Here is a 14,936-nt window from a genome sequence, read left to right on the forward strand (position 1 = left end):
GGTTCAAGTTTGTGTGAGCTTGGCTTTCTTTTACTCAGAGCCCAAAGCATCCTAATAGGAGATGGAGAAACTCTCATATTCATTAATTTAGAAGTCTCTTGCTATAAAATGCATGAAATACAATGAAAAGGAACCATAGACATGGGTCAAGAGCATTTGAGCTCCTGCTCAAATGAGGGACCACTTAGAGGTCCCTCCACTGTCATTCACTGAGGAGGCAGGAGCTCTGAAACCCAGCCTAGGACAGCACACTGATGTGTAGGTCTTACATTTGTTTAGTACTTTGCAGTTTTTAAAATACTTCCATATATGATTGTCTCATCAACTGTGTGAGGTAAGCTGTTCAGGCATTTTTAAAATCTTTTTGTTTTGTTTTGTTTTGTTTCATACTAGTTTATTTAGGGGTTCCATTTTCCCTCCTCAATAGATTTTATGTATTTCTCATACGCTTCTTCACTCATTCATTCATCCAGTTCTGAAGGATCACTGAGTGCTATCTTGATCAGCCAACCATCTTCCTAACAAGATTTGTTGACAAGTCCCGGATTTTCTGCAAGAGCTTCATTAATTTCAGTTACTTCTCCTGATAGAGGAGAATAGAGTTCACTAGCAGCTCTCACACTTTCCAAAGCACCAAACTCATCTTGTTTGTTCAGTTTTGTCCCAACTTCAGGCAGACTACAGTAAACAACATCTCCCAGAGCTTCCTGTGCAAGATTGCTGACTCGCACTGTTCCAATACCATTTTCTGTTGTTATCCCTTCACGTTTGTCTGTGAATTCACGCACGGAGAGCGGAGCGGAGCCCGTGCGCAGGGTCCGGACGGCGCCCGCCCTCAGCCCCCAGGGCCGCGGCAGGCAGGGCGCGGAGGGCGCGGAGGCGACGCGCAGACTGCAGGCCGCAGCCCGCACGCTCCGCACCGCCCGCAGCGCCATGTTCACAGACGTGCGGGGGTCGCGGGGCAAGGGACTCGGGATTTTTAAAATCTTTTAAAAAGATTTTATTTATTTATTTGAGAGAGAGAGAGAGCGAGCGAGCGAGCACGAATGGGCAGAGGGGCACAGGGAGTGGGAGAAGCAGACTCCCCACTGAGCGGGGAGCCCAGCAACACCGGGCTGGATCCCAGGACCCCGAGATCATGACCTGAGCCAGTCAAGACACTTAACTGACTGAGCCGCCCAGGTGTCCCTGTGTAGGCATTTTTTTTAAAAGTAGAATTTCAGGGGAGTTCAGTAATATTATTGAGGGCAAACTAAGAAACAGATCTCCTCAATTTAGGGCCATTGAATTTTCTGCTGACTCCTAACAACTGTTCAGATATTATGTATGAATAAGTGCAGAACTACCATACCAGCGCTCAATCATGTGATGATAAATGTTTTGGAAATTGTAATGGTCAGGATGGGATAGGTTGTGCTACAGTAATAAATTCCTCCAAATCTGAGTAGCTTATAACAGCAAAGGATTATTTCTCCTCATTGGGAACAGCTGGGTGAGCAACCCCTCTGGTTGTCCTCACTCCAGGCCCTAGACTGATGGAGCTATCTCTATCTGAATCGCGGCCGGTCATCATGGCAGAGGGAAATGTGCATAGAAAACCACATGCTGACTCTAAAACCTCTGCCTGGAAGTCACCCGAGTTGGGTATACTCGTGTTCCACTGGCCAAAGCAAATTCTATGGCCAAGCCTGCCATTAATGGGGTGGGGAAGGATGACCCCTCCCTAGAGAGTGCTAGTGACTATGAACACAGGAGACTTCCCATATTTCAAATGATCTTCTGTTCTAATTCTGCATCCGTAGACCCCGTAACACTCGGCCTTGAGAATGAACAATTCACGGGGCTGTGATGGTCACTCAGGATTTGATATGATCCATGACTGATGTAGGAAAACGTTTCTCCAAGCATGTCCACAAGAACACTAGTTGTGCAAAAGACCCCTAAAGAATGGTTTGTGTGGTCTGATGATTTGGGAAAATGTTACATACCAGGTTCTCCCTTGTAACTTGGCAGTAGGTATGTTCAAGTCTCTGAGAAGTCCTGCAAAATGCTTTCCAAATCTGTTTCATCATGGAGCTTTTCATTTTTTTCCCCATAACTTTGTTCTGCATAACACCTATTGGCATCCCACAGCACTACTGTTCCCTGACTACACCTCGGGCCAGGTTGCTGCAATGAACCTGGGCTTGGGGTCAGGTCTCCAGGGTTTTAGGTCCACTTCTTTTCCCAAAAAGCAGTGAAAACTTGGTACATCATTCATCATTCTCTTTTAATTTCCACATTTGTTACACGGAAATAATACTAGCCTGTAAGCCTCTAGTGAGATCATTAACGTGAAAACATCCTGAATGGTTATAGTGTGTTATGTATGCAAGGACCCAGTCTTGGACAAACACATCAAGATCCGTCTTTATCGGAGTCCTGAGACTCTTCTTTTTGCACTGCTCACGAGCCCATGACTTCGGGCCCATGTCAGAATAGGGATAAACCAACACAGGTGCTTGATCGGAGCTGCCATTCATCTTTACAGCTGGGCTGTGAGCATTGAGCTCTCCTCCCCCGAGTGGTTAACAGATATGAGCCAGCCATGAAATAATATATAGGAAAGTACTTTATATAAACTGTGAAGTGCCATACAGACTCATCAGTTTATGAGTGATACATTCCCCCTTATTATATATTAGTTCTTTTCAAGATTTTGTTTAAACAGTAAGATGCCTTTCAAATGTTACATTTATTTTCAGGTTGAATAAGGAGTTCTCTTTGGACATTTTGAAACTATACATGCATGTGAGTGCAGGCACATCCTCATCCATTCATTTATTCTCACAGCAAATGCATATTGAGGGACCATTTATATGTATCTATTTTATATACCTGGTTTTATCTCCCTCTAAATTTGAAATGGATTATAAATATCCACAAGGTGCCATAAAAGATAAATAATTGGATGAAAAGGGGAGAAAAACTTAATTAGGGATGGAAGAGATGAAACAGTCCAGAAGCCATTCAGCTCCATCAATAGATTCCATAATGTCCTGCCCTGCTTTTTTTTAGCCTTTGGATACAAGCTTGATTTTGAGCTCTCCAGGCCAACACAAAGACTAAAACACACTCCATTACAGCTTTCCTTCAAGAAAAGCTAGAAAGTGAGTGATGATTTGCTATATTCCAAGTTTTAAATGTTGACAACGAATTTAAATTTGTTCCAAAACTGCGGGCTAAACAAAATATTTGTGAAAGCTGGATCTAGCCTACAGATCTCAAGTTTGCAATCTCAAGTGCATTCACTGCAGGAGGGTAGCTTTCATTCAGGGAGAGGCGAGGATGCTGGGGTCACTCTGTAAAATGGATGCAGCACAGAATCTGGGGGATGGGCATGCTATATGACTGACTGTGTCCTCCTCAAATTCACACGTTGAAGCCCTGATCCCCAGTGTGCCTGGCTTTTGGATACAGGGCTTTCAGAAGGTAATTAAAGTTAAATGAGGTCATAAGGGTAGAGTCCTAATGGCATGGGATTGGTGGCTTTTTAAGGAAAGGAAGGTTGCCGTCCACCCACACGAAGGCACCAAAGAAAGGCCACGTGAGGACACAAAGGGGAGGAGGCCATTAACAAACCAGGAAGAGCGCAATTACCAGAACCTGACCATGCTGGCACCCTGATCTAGGACTTCCAGCTTCCAGAACCGTGAGAACATCTATTTTGCTTGTTCAAGCCAGCCAATCTATAGCACTTTGTTATGGCAGCCAGAGCCGACTACCGCAGGGGAGTTCAAATTTCCTGGCCCCTGTGAGGGATGGGCTGCTGAGCTCAGGACAGCCACACTAATGACATGTTCACCTCTTCAGTATTCTCCAGATAGGTTTTGGCAGGAAACGAAGAGAAGAAAAGACTTAGGAGGAGTCTTCAATTTGAGGCTGGGATCCCGGATGAAGTGACACAGGGCTGGTCAACATGAGTAGCGATGAGCTCCCGGATTCCAGAAGACACAAGGCATTGAGGCTCATGTCTCTAACATATCTGCAGCTAAAGGTGTATTTTGTGGTTGGCGTAAACTCGAAGAACCTCAGCGACCTGTGTTTTTGGGTAATAGCCTTTAAATAGCCCAATTTCCAGGCATGTCCTTCTCGTCGTTTTAGGCAAGCAGATTCTGTAAGTGGTCTGTGAGAGAAATGTTGTGATCTGAGAGAGATCTGCCAGAGAGAAAAGTGATAGTAGTTCTGTAATTGCTAATGGGGAGGCTTAGGGCTCCTGCCTCTCTCCTTCTATTTGCATCTCCCCAAGTGGATATAAAGAAAAGCCCTCGAGCCCTCTGACAGGGAACATGTCTCTTTTTGTGAGTAATGTCACCTGATTCTTAAGCTACTTGGAGAGCATAATACACTATCTGATCAGTTTGCGCATTTGGGACTAAATCCTTTCCGCGAACGGTGGAAGAGTTGCTTTCAGATGAGTTCCATTGAGGATACAATTAGAATTTGATAAAGAATGAAAATTAGTCCATGTAAGATAAAGATATCATTCGGGAGGCTTCTATCACACTTTCACATTGTATGACTGGACTTTTCATACTTAAGTGAACTTACCGCAGCCTACACTCCTAGGTCTTCTCCTTCCTCTCTCTCCCCCTCACTTTTTTGGCTACTCATGGGACTTTTCAGATATACCTGCAAGTATTACCAAATATGTTCCCAGATATGGGGAGACAGCATGTTGTCGTATTTAAAAGCATGAACTCTAGAGCTAGGCTTTTGGGTTCAAAGCCCAGCTATGAGAGTTCCTGTTACTTTGGGCAAATTACTTAATATCTTTGTGGTTTAATTTCTTGACCTGCAAAGTGGAGATGGCATTAATAGGACTTACCTCGCAAGGATGCTGTGAAGACAAAATGAGTTAAAACTTGCAAAACTTTTGGAACATTACCCAGTGGATAAGTCCTATGTACTTATTAAATAAAATGCCTCTACGTCTTTGTATGCACTTTTCTCTCTGCTTAGATGCTTATTCTCCACTTCGTCAGCCCCCACCCTACTCCTTTGGCTCTTTTTTTAAACAGATTTATTGAGACATAATTGGCATGCACATATTGAAAGTTTTGACATCTGTGTGCATTCATGAACACATCACCATAATCAAGGTAATGAACATATCCATCATCCCCTAAAGGTTTCTCATGCCCCTTATAATTCCTTTCTTCCCTCCCTGCACCTCCTTCCCCTGCAACTGCTAGCCTGCTTCCTGTCACTAAAGATTTGTTTGAATTACCTAGAGTTTTATAAAAATGCAAAAGTAACATATAGCCTTGGGTGCCTGGCTTCTTTCACTTAGGGTAACTGAGCTTCATCCATGTTGTACTATGTATCAGTAGTTAGTTCTTCTTCATTGCTAAGCAGTATTCCATTGTATGGATATACCGCAACTTATCAATTACCTGTTGTCTACTTTGTAACAATTGCCTTTCTAGTGCCTTGAACGGGGCCTGGCACAGAGTAAATACTCAATAAATAATTGAAAACAAATGACCACAAGAACGTCCTTCTGGTGTGCTTCAACCTGTCCTTGAAGCTCAAGTTATTGCCAAAATGAGTATTATGCAACCATGATACGCTATGTTTTCAAAGAATATTCGATCAAATGTAAGGACGCAGATTGCTGATAAGGTAGGAGGCAAAAAAGGGCAAAGCCTCAGAGTGCATAAAGGCAGAGTACGCATGGAGAAGGATTCTAATAGGAAGCGATGGATATGTTTTTGACTTTACATTTAATGCTTTCCTTATTTTCCAAATTTTTGACAAGAGATAAAATGTTTTTATATTCAAAAGTGTAATCATAAAGAATAACCTGCTTACATGTTCCTTCCTCCATGAAGCCTCCGTCATCTCTCCAAGGCAGGATCAATTATTTCTTCTGTAAAGGCAACAAATCTCAACGGCTTATAAGATCTTCTCACTCTTGGGTCTGCAGGTCGGCTAGGTGGGGCGCTTTGCTTCAGGTAGGGGTTCACTGGGCTGCTCTCATTCTTGGCCTATGACCTTCTCATGACAGGGCCTTCTCCTGGAAGAAGTAAGTGCAAACACACGATGCCTCTCGGAACTGAGGTTCAGAACTGGCCCAGAGGCCTTCACATTGACATTCCGTGGCCAAAATGAGACACACAGCCAAGTTCACATCAGTGGGGCTGAGAGTAATCCTTCTCATGAAGATGAGAAGGATGGGAGACTAAGAACTTGCTGAACAGCAGTTTCACCTGCCACGTAATAGGAGACAAAACACTGCTTTCAGGGTCTTTTGAACCCGGCTTTGGAAGCTCACTTGACCACTTAAGAGCCATGTGTTTTGGGGGAATTTATTTAGTTCCTCTTTTGTTAACTGGAGCTAATAAAAAAATGCCTGGAAGAGAGGGGTGGTAAGCTTTCAGTGTGCTGAGTGGGAGGTGACCACAGAGGTGCACCAGCCAGAGCTCCTTCTAGACAACCTGCTGCCAGGAACCGAAGTGTTTCATAGCACCGGCTGCTGCCCTCTGGGTCCTCCACCCGTGTGCACTGAGGCCACACTCCCCCAAGGCTGCAGGCTGCCAGCAACGAAGCACGGCCAAGAAACTCTTTCAGGCCCGTGGCTGGAGGATTAGGGACACCTGTGAGAGGACACTTGGACTCGAAGATGGCCCATCAATCCGGAAACATTCCTTTCTGTGCGCCAGACCCGCACTGCAGTGGGGAGACCCCCCTGCCTGCTTCTGATTCCTCCCCCGAGCGGGGAGGCCTCCCCCCAGGACGGCTCTGGCATGTTCACTCCTCATTTCATCTTGCCCTTTGTTTCTTGGTGGATCCAGACCAAGATGCTCTCCGGTGCCTAAGGACAAGTAGGAAGTCAGTATGTTTTGTTTCTCAATGACTGTTTCTTCTGCTTACTGTCAAGACCTTCAGCATGGATCTCATCTACAGCCACCGTCACCTACTTCAGATAGTTGTGTTTTAATTGTGGGAAAACACGTAGGATGGAAAATCTGCGATTTTAACAATTTTTAAGTGTAAAATTCAGTAACGTTAATTGCATTCACTAAGGTGAACATCTGTCACTGTCAGTGGTTTCTAAAACTTTTCCATCGCCCCAGAGACTCTATAACCATGAAGCGCTAACTCCCCATTTCCGCTCCCCTAGTCCCTGGAAACCTCTCCTCTACTTCGAGTCTCAGAGAGCTGTTTTTATTACCTATCTCCCTGCTTAACTGAACTCAGAGGAATGTTATTCTGCAACAAGTATTTGTATTGTATGTGGCATACTAAATCTTGACTGCAGTGGAATGAGAAATATAAACAGGCATGGTTCCCACAGCTTTCTTCACTTGAATGTAATTTTGGTTGAAGTTACCAGCTCTCAACATTTTCGCTTCATAGTAAAACTTGGAAATAAAAAAGGGAGGATGTGATGCTCATTACAGTCGAAGTTCTAGGTCTCATCCTTCCCTCCTTGTGCCCTCTCTCTCTCCTCAGCTGCATTTTCTAGAAACTCTGGCACCCAACTAAGCAGAATGGTCAAACGTAGTTCAACAGATAAATTCTATGACAAAGTTGTACAAGAATACAAAGCCGCCTCCTCCTCCCCATCAGCATGGAAAAGTTAACACGATGTGCCGTAGCGGTTTTGTCAGGAAGGGTCTTTCCTCGATCTGGCATTTGATTTTGTTTGTGCTCAAATGAAATAAACTGGCTGATACATTTGAGTAGAAATGTGCTTAGGTCTTCCTAGTTAAAAGGACCCTGGATCACTTCTGTTACCTTTTCTGAGAATAGCACAGTTACCTTCTGAGAAAATCAACAGTGCAGCAGCTAGGAACACGTTAAGAGTTTAGACTCGGCACAGACAGGTTCCCAGGCCCAGTGAAGGTATCCGAGAGCAAGCAGTGGGGAAGGACCACCATGGAGAGCCAGCCTGGGGTTGGGGGCGTTGAAATCAATCACTACCTCCAACTGAGTGGAGGGATTTGGAGTTACCTTTCTGACAAGGTAACGATTTAGAGCAGAGTTCCTCAACCCGAGCACTATTGGTATTTGGGGCTGGGCCTTTGCTGGTGATGGGAGCTGTCATGTGCCCTGTAGGAAGTTTCTGGTAGCAGCCCTGACCGCCATACTCTAGATGCCAGTGTCCCTCCGTTGGCCCTTCAACTGAGGACAACCACAAATGTCCCCTAGACATTGTCAAAGGTCCCAGGGGGATGGGAGATGGGACAAAACCACACCCAGCTGAGCATCATTTAGATAAAAATGGCCGCGAATGAATCTTACCATTGCATTCTGCCTGTGTTTCTGCATTATGAATGTGGAGCTACTGTTTATCCAGGTGTTTCTTTTAAAGCTTTTCTGTTTGGATTTCTGTGCCAGAATGAGGAAATGGAAGGAATGCTTTGGAGGATCTCTTACTCTCTCATATCCTTCCTTCCTTCTTACTCACACCTGCTGGGGCTTTTTTTTTTTTTTTCTTTCTTTCCTCTTCCTACCGAGAAGTAACTCTTGTCTTACTGAATTGATTCAGGTTTGCAGCTTACTCTATTTTCCTACTACACTAACTCAACAGATGTACACTTTTCCATAACAATTAACAAAAAATACTTTTTGACAGGTGGTTTATACTAGCTGGACATCATTTTTAAAAGCATTTCAAGGGGTTTCGTTTGAAGAAGCATCACAGAACACTTCATTTTCGGAGCTTCACAAAAGTTCTAAAGGTGTGTTAAGTCCTCTTTCAGGCAAAGGACTGTTAGGCGGAAGCCCCCAGGCCTTCTGTTTCCTTGAGGACTCTGGCTTGAGGGAAAAGCAGCAACTCTATCCACAAGCAGTCTCTCGGCCCCAAGCCCACCAGGGAGCTAAAGCGTAATTAATGTTTGTAAAACATTTTTTGAGATGGAAAACACCATTAACTCAAACCACTGCTATGAAAAGTGTTATTTTCAAAACCTTACCGACACACTAGCATCTGTCTTAACTAGTCCTGAGGGAGACAGAAAAGGCCAGAAGTACCAAAGTGTGGCAGAGATGGAGGTCCTAACAGGACTCCTGGCGCCAGGCAAGGTGGTGCTTGAGATAATGATACATTCCCGAGCTGCATGCTGAGTACAGTCCTGCTCTCCAGAGCGGTCTTGAGCAACTAATTATTTATGTGAGTGAATAATGGAAATGCTTCTCTTTGTTTTACGCCTCGGATGTTGCTGAAACAAGAAATCAACACCGTTCCCAATCCAGAGTGAGCATCAGGAAACAGAATTAGCCAGCTGGTGAGGGTGAATCTGCTGAGAGATTCAGACCCTGGTCAGAGGTCATAAGGGCCCCAGGGATGTCCAAAACACGGGGCTTCGAGGCTCAGCAGTCTTGGTGACATCCCCTCAGGGCATGGCCCTCTTCCCAGTCAGAGGTAGAAAGGCAGGGAGTGGATATCCATTTTACTGGCATGGCCTGTGGCAGAGAGACCATGTATTTGAGGAGCTTGGAATTCATAAAACCCAAAGGCAAAGCAAAACGGAACTGAAGATGTGTCCCTTCCTCTGAGCTGACCTGGTTTGGGTGGCAGAATGACCCAGAACCTGGCCCTTGCTTCAGCTTCTGTAGTCTGGCACCCTTGTGCTGCACACAATCTGTGCGGCCAAGTGCTGGGCCTTGGGACACCGAGCACAGCAGGACGAAGGTGTGCCTCCGGGCTGGATCACTTTAAAATGCCTCAGAAGGAACGTGGAAGCTGCTGGAACACCTATCAAGGACCTCTACCAGAGCGTGGCGTCTTGCTCCTCCCTCCCTGTCCAAACCAGTTCCAAACAGGGGAGCAAGTCCGCCCCAGTTCGCCACTCCCTGGTGTCTGGAGACTTGGCCCGACTACTTTCAAACTGCAAAATCCTTAACAAGTGGCCCTAATGATGAGAGGGAAACTTGAATAAACTTGTAAAAAATCATATTTGTTTGCAAGTCTGTTCTCATGTTCTAAAAGTAAACACTTTGATGTATTTTATCCTTTAATACTTTGGTGCGGGGGGGGAGTTGTGAACACGTTTCTTGAGAATTTCTGCTTAGTAGTAGGCTTGAAGTCCTATCATCATTGACCTTTCATTCCCATGCTGGTAATAGATAACGATTTTTCATTAAATCATGGTCCCCGTGGCATTACCACAGGAGCCACTGGATTTTAAATTTGAGAGTCCCTCACCAGATACTGATGCGCTGCACTCTGGAATTGAATACATTGGGCAAAGACACACAAATGAGGTCACTTTGTTCTCTTTCCAAGAGCACCCACTGCATTTCAAATGTAAGCCAGGCTCCTCCCCATGATATACAAGGCCTTCCACAATCTAGCCCTTGCACATCCTTGGGCCGCTCTCCCCCGTCACGCACTGCCCACACTGCCCTCCGTCCACATTGCCTCTTTCTGTCCTCTCCACACGTCCGCTTGCATTTGCTACTCCTAGACTGCTCACCCAACTGGCTCTTTCTTTTCACTGTTTTAGCTCTCCTCAGAAGACTTCCCTGACCACTCAAACTAAAGAAGGCCCTTTCGCCAGTTAGAATCACCTTATCTTGTTTTTACAGCACCTACTACTCTGATTAAGGTATGTCTTCACTTGTTACTATATCCAGGGTGTCCATTTACCGAATTGTCCAAACTGAGACACCCTTGAGAGTGAGAGCCATTAATAATTATGCTGGGACAACGAAATGCTGAAATAACAGGGCCCTGGATGTATGGACCACTGGAATTGTAACATACTAGAAAAATGGAATCTTCCTTAAGGCATGGATGTCATCTAGCTTCTTCGCTGTTGATCCCCGGGGCATGGAAGTGTACTTACCAGTGGTGCTGAATGAAGGACTTCGATGTGCACAGGTTTACATGTTTATAGTTTCCTTGTCATTTTTGCAATTTTCTAGATATTAAAATATGTGCATATATATTTACAATTTTAGGAGAAAGAAATCTTCCCCAAATTGTATCAACCGTGTATGGTAACCATGTAAGATGTATTAATTATGGATGATGACCGATAAACACTTATAATTTTCCTTGGTCCTTTATGTGTTTCAGTGGTGGTGTAATGGTTGGCTTTTTCTTTCTTTTTCAACCTCTTATCTCTGTGACAGTAGGGCCTGTAAAATGTTCAAAAACTAAAAGGAAAAAAATGGGAAGATGAAAGAATATTTCCCTAAATAGCATATTGGACCCTGAGCTACATCTCCAGCTTTTTTGGCTTACCTGTTTTATGAATTCCAAGCTCCTCAAACACATCTGTCCAGAACCATGGGGGCCCTGCCACAATTCAGGCCAGTAAAATGGCGGTCCACTCCTTGCCCTTCTACCTATGATTTAATTCCAGTAAAAGTTAGTTAAGCATACTGTTACATCGGATGACAGAACCCGAATCACACTCACATCCATGTGGCAGGAAGTCTGGGAAATGGAGTTTTTAGCATTCCTGCCTTCACCCACTAGAAGGAAGAATGGTGGATTGAATGGGCTGATCCATAATCATCCAAACTATCAAGAAGCACTCATTTACTTAAAAAAATACCGAGTGCCTACTATGTGCATGGCCTGGGGTGAAGGCATCTTGTCAAGTTTGTTCATCTTTGTTTAATTTTCTTTCTCCATCATTATCGTCATCCACTGTTGCAGATTAAACCCTTTACTTCTCTTTTTCTATGGAATTGTACCTACCGGGTCTTGCTCGGACATTACGTTCAATGGTGTTGAAATGCAGACAATGGCTGTAAAGGGATCTCAGAACTGTTGTATCAGAGGAGAACGGAAGTTCACAGGGATCCCACTTGGCTGAACCGAAATTCAGACGAGGTTGCTTCCCTTCACAGGAGACATTTGTAGCTGGGGGTTTAGGACAGACACCTGGGGCCAAGAATTTTATACTAAATATATGAACAAAAAAGCAAAGTGCATGATGAATAGTCTGGCCAACTGGAAGTGCATTTCCTGAGCTATATTGATCTGAACAAGTACTTGCCTTATTGCTTTTTAATTGGTCTCAGGTTTTCAAACCAAGAAAACAGGATAATGGAAAGAGCACATCACAACTAGATAGCTGTGTGACCTTGATTAACCTCTCTGCACTCAGGGCTCTCTCATTCCTGGGGGTGTTGGGCTGAATGATGACCAAATTCTTATTCACTCTCCTTTTCTATGTGTCAATGATATAAGCGAAATAATAATTCAATAACTGAATATTTAGATAAGAGATATTCAAGTTCCCCATTAATCTCTATCATGTTTCACATATTTTCCTAACATATCATCTAATGCCTATTCATATCAGGAGGGGGAGAGTACAGATGTTTTTTGCCCACAATATGTACACCAATATGCCCCTTCCTTGGCTCCCCCAACCCTTTAACTAAGAATTGGGTTTATAGCCTAGTTTTCTTTAGGCATAACCACATTTCATATGAAGTCTATCTGTATCCATGGCTCCACGATATTAACATATTTCATAAACATGGGCCTAAGATTCCTGGTGCAAATGTCATTATGGAAAAATTAAACACATGGATATAAGAAAATATGATCGTGAATAATATTTAATAGTCATTGAACATGAAAATTCTTTTAACAAATTATACAGCTAATCAAAAAAAGCATTCCATTTCTTTCATTTCCATAGACACCAATGTTGAAAGAGATGCTATCGTCTCTTCACTGGATATGTGCAGAATCCTATGGTCGTTAGTGTGGTTAGCAACACCATCATCTCTTCTCAGAATATCTAAAAAAGCTGAAGAGAAATAGTATGTTGTAGGTACGTGACCTCTTACCTGGATACCTGCAAAATCTCATGGTAACTAACATGGTTAAGGACACACCACTCCTTGCCTAGACTAAAATATCCCAAGGCCACTAGCATGGTTAAGGGCCAGATCAACTCTTACCTAGATACGTGTAAAATTCAAACGTCGGCACTATAGATACAGAATCACCATCTGCCTGCATACCAGTAAAAGCCCCAGGGTCACTAACATATTCAGACAAATACCATCTCTTACCTGAATACCTAGAAAGGTGCAGGATCAAGATCATGGTAGGGATATGGCATCTCTTGCTTGGATAACTGCAAAATCCCATGGTCATTATCTTGATTAGGGACACCATCATCTCTTACCTGGACATCTACAAATTTCCAAGAAAAACACCTTAGTTAGAGACACCTTCAGAGCGTGACAGGGTATCTGCAAAATTTCCCTGATCACTGCTTACAACTTACAAATACTCACAAAGAAATCATGGTCACTAGGTTGGCTTCAGAATACCAACACGGTCTACCTGGATATGTGCAAAATCTCATGAGCTCTAACTCTGGTACGAACACCATTATCTTGTACTTAGTGCAAACAAAATTTTGCCTTCAATACCACACGGAGGTTCTCAACAATCTCTTCACTGGAATCTACAAAAGCCAAAGAGAGAACAGTGTCTACCGGTAATTCCATAACCTGGACACCTGAAAACCTAATGAGCACTGCAGACTTAAAGGGAACCATAAAATCCATCCAGCTACTTGCAAAAATCCAGGGACAAGACCTTGAATAGAGACATTTTCTCCTCCTGAGTGGGTATCTGCAAAAATACAAATTAAGAGATGATGGTTCAACTAACAATAGCATTCATTTATTCATTCATTCAATCTTATTTTCTGACTAGCACAAGTTCAAGTTATTCGTTCATTCATATGGAATACATTTTTCTCATTTTATGCATTTTGAGCAAGACTTTTTTCACAGGCAGCTATTGGAAACTGAAAATATTGTTACACGACTTGAATAGGTCATTTTACCCTGGGATTGTTTTTGAATCCCCTTCTATATTTTTTAATTTTAATTCCAGTAAACATACAGTGTTATACTAGTTTCAGGTATACAATATGGCAATTCAACAATTCCATACATCACCCACTGCTCATCATGACCATAGTATTTAATTTGGGATTTCTCTGGTATATTTTCTCGAAGGCCTTCCATCATCTCTTGAGTGGACTCTATAAAAATTCATGGTAAAAACTGTGTTAGGAATACATGTATTGCCTGCAAAATCCCATCAAATTTATGAGGCCTATCAAATCTACCTGGAAACTTGCAGAAGTTCAAGGTCAACCCCCTAGTTAGAGACACAATACTGTCTTGACAAGATAACTGTAAGAAGTCATGGTCAATAAAGAGGCGACGGGCAAAATACTAACTTACCTGAATACTTATGTAATCTCTGACATTACTGATGTTATACAAACATTATATCTAAACTTTAAAATAATAAGGACTAACGCTTACTAGCATCGATTGACAATACCATTTCTTACCTGAATACCCGCAAAAAAACATAGCAACACAAGGTTAGGAATACCATCCATACTTACTCAGATACCTGAATATTAGATGGTCTATAGCATGGAAAAGGCTATCGTCATCACTTACCTAGATACAAACAAAATCCCTTTAATGATCATTATGAGGATTACCATGGTATCTTAACAGTAACCTGAAGAAAACATTTTGACAGATGTGTCATGACACACCTTTATAACCTGGACCCTGATAATAACCTTGTCACTAGCATCACTGCAGGACTCACTGAATCTTTTTTTCTTAAAGATTTTATTTATTTGTCAGAGAGAGAGAGTGAGCACAAGCAGGGGGAGTGGCAGAGGGAGAGGGAGAAGCAGGCTCCCCGCTGAGCAAGGAGCCCGATGCGGGACTCGATCCCAGGACCCCGGGATCATGACCTGAGCTGAAGACAGACGCTTAACCGACTGAGCCACCCAGGTGTCCCAGAACTCATTAAATCTACCTAGAATCTTAGGTAGGCCTACCTCACAGTTAGAGATGCCATTATCTCTTGAATGCTCACCTGCAAGCAAACGAACAAACACAAACACAAACAACAAAAAACCCAA

At 43.3% G+C, this 14,936-nt stretch overlaps 1 long non-coding RNA gene and 1 pseudogene across 1 annotated transcript; both read right to left on the bottom strand.

The window, feature by feature from the left end:
• Positions 1 to 398: 398 nt before the first annotated feature.
• Positions 399 to 957, bottom strand: LOC113931228 (annotated as a pseudogene).
• An 11,626-nt stretch (positions 958 to 12,583) lies between these two features.
• LOC113930185 lies at positions 12,584 to 14,711 on the bottom strand. The gene is made up of 3 exons (XR_003522482.1): positions 13,264 to 14,711; positions 13,036 to 13,159; positions 12,584 to 12,767 (listed from the first exon to the last, which is right to left on the bottom strand). It is a non-coding gene; the product is annotated as an uncharacterized LOC113930185 (long non-coding RNA).
• Between the last annotated feature and the right edge of the window lie 225 nt (positions 14,712 to 14,936).

Source organism: Zalophus californianus, chromosome X (genome assembly GCF_009762305.2).
Source record: "Zalophus californianus isolate mZalCal1 chromosome X, mZalCal1.pri.v2, whole genome shotgun sequence".
NCBI lineage: Eukaryota > Metazoa > Chordata > Mammalia > Carnivora > Otariidae > Zalophus > Zalophus californianus.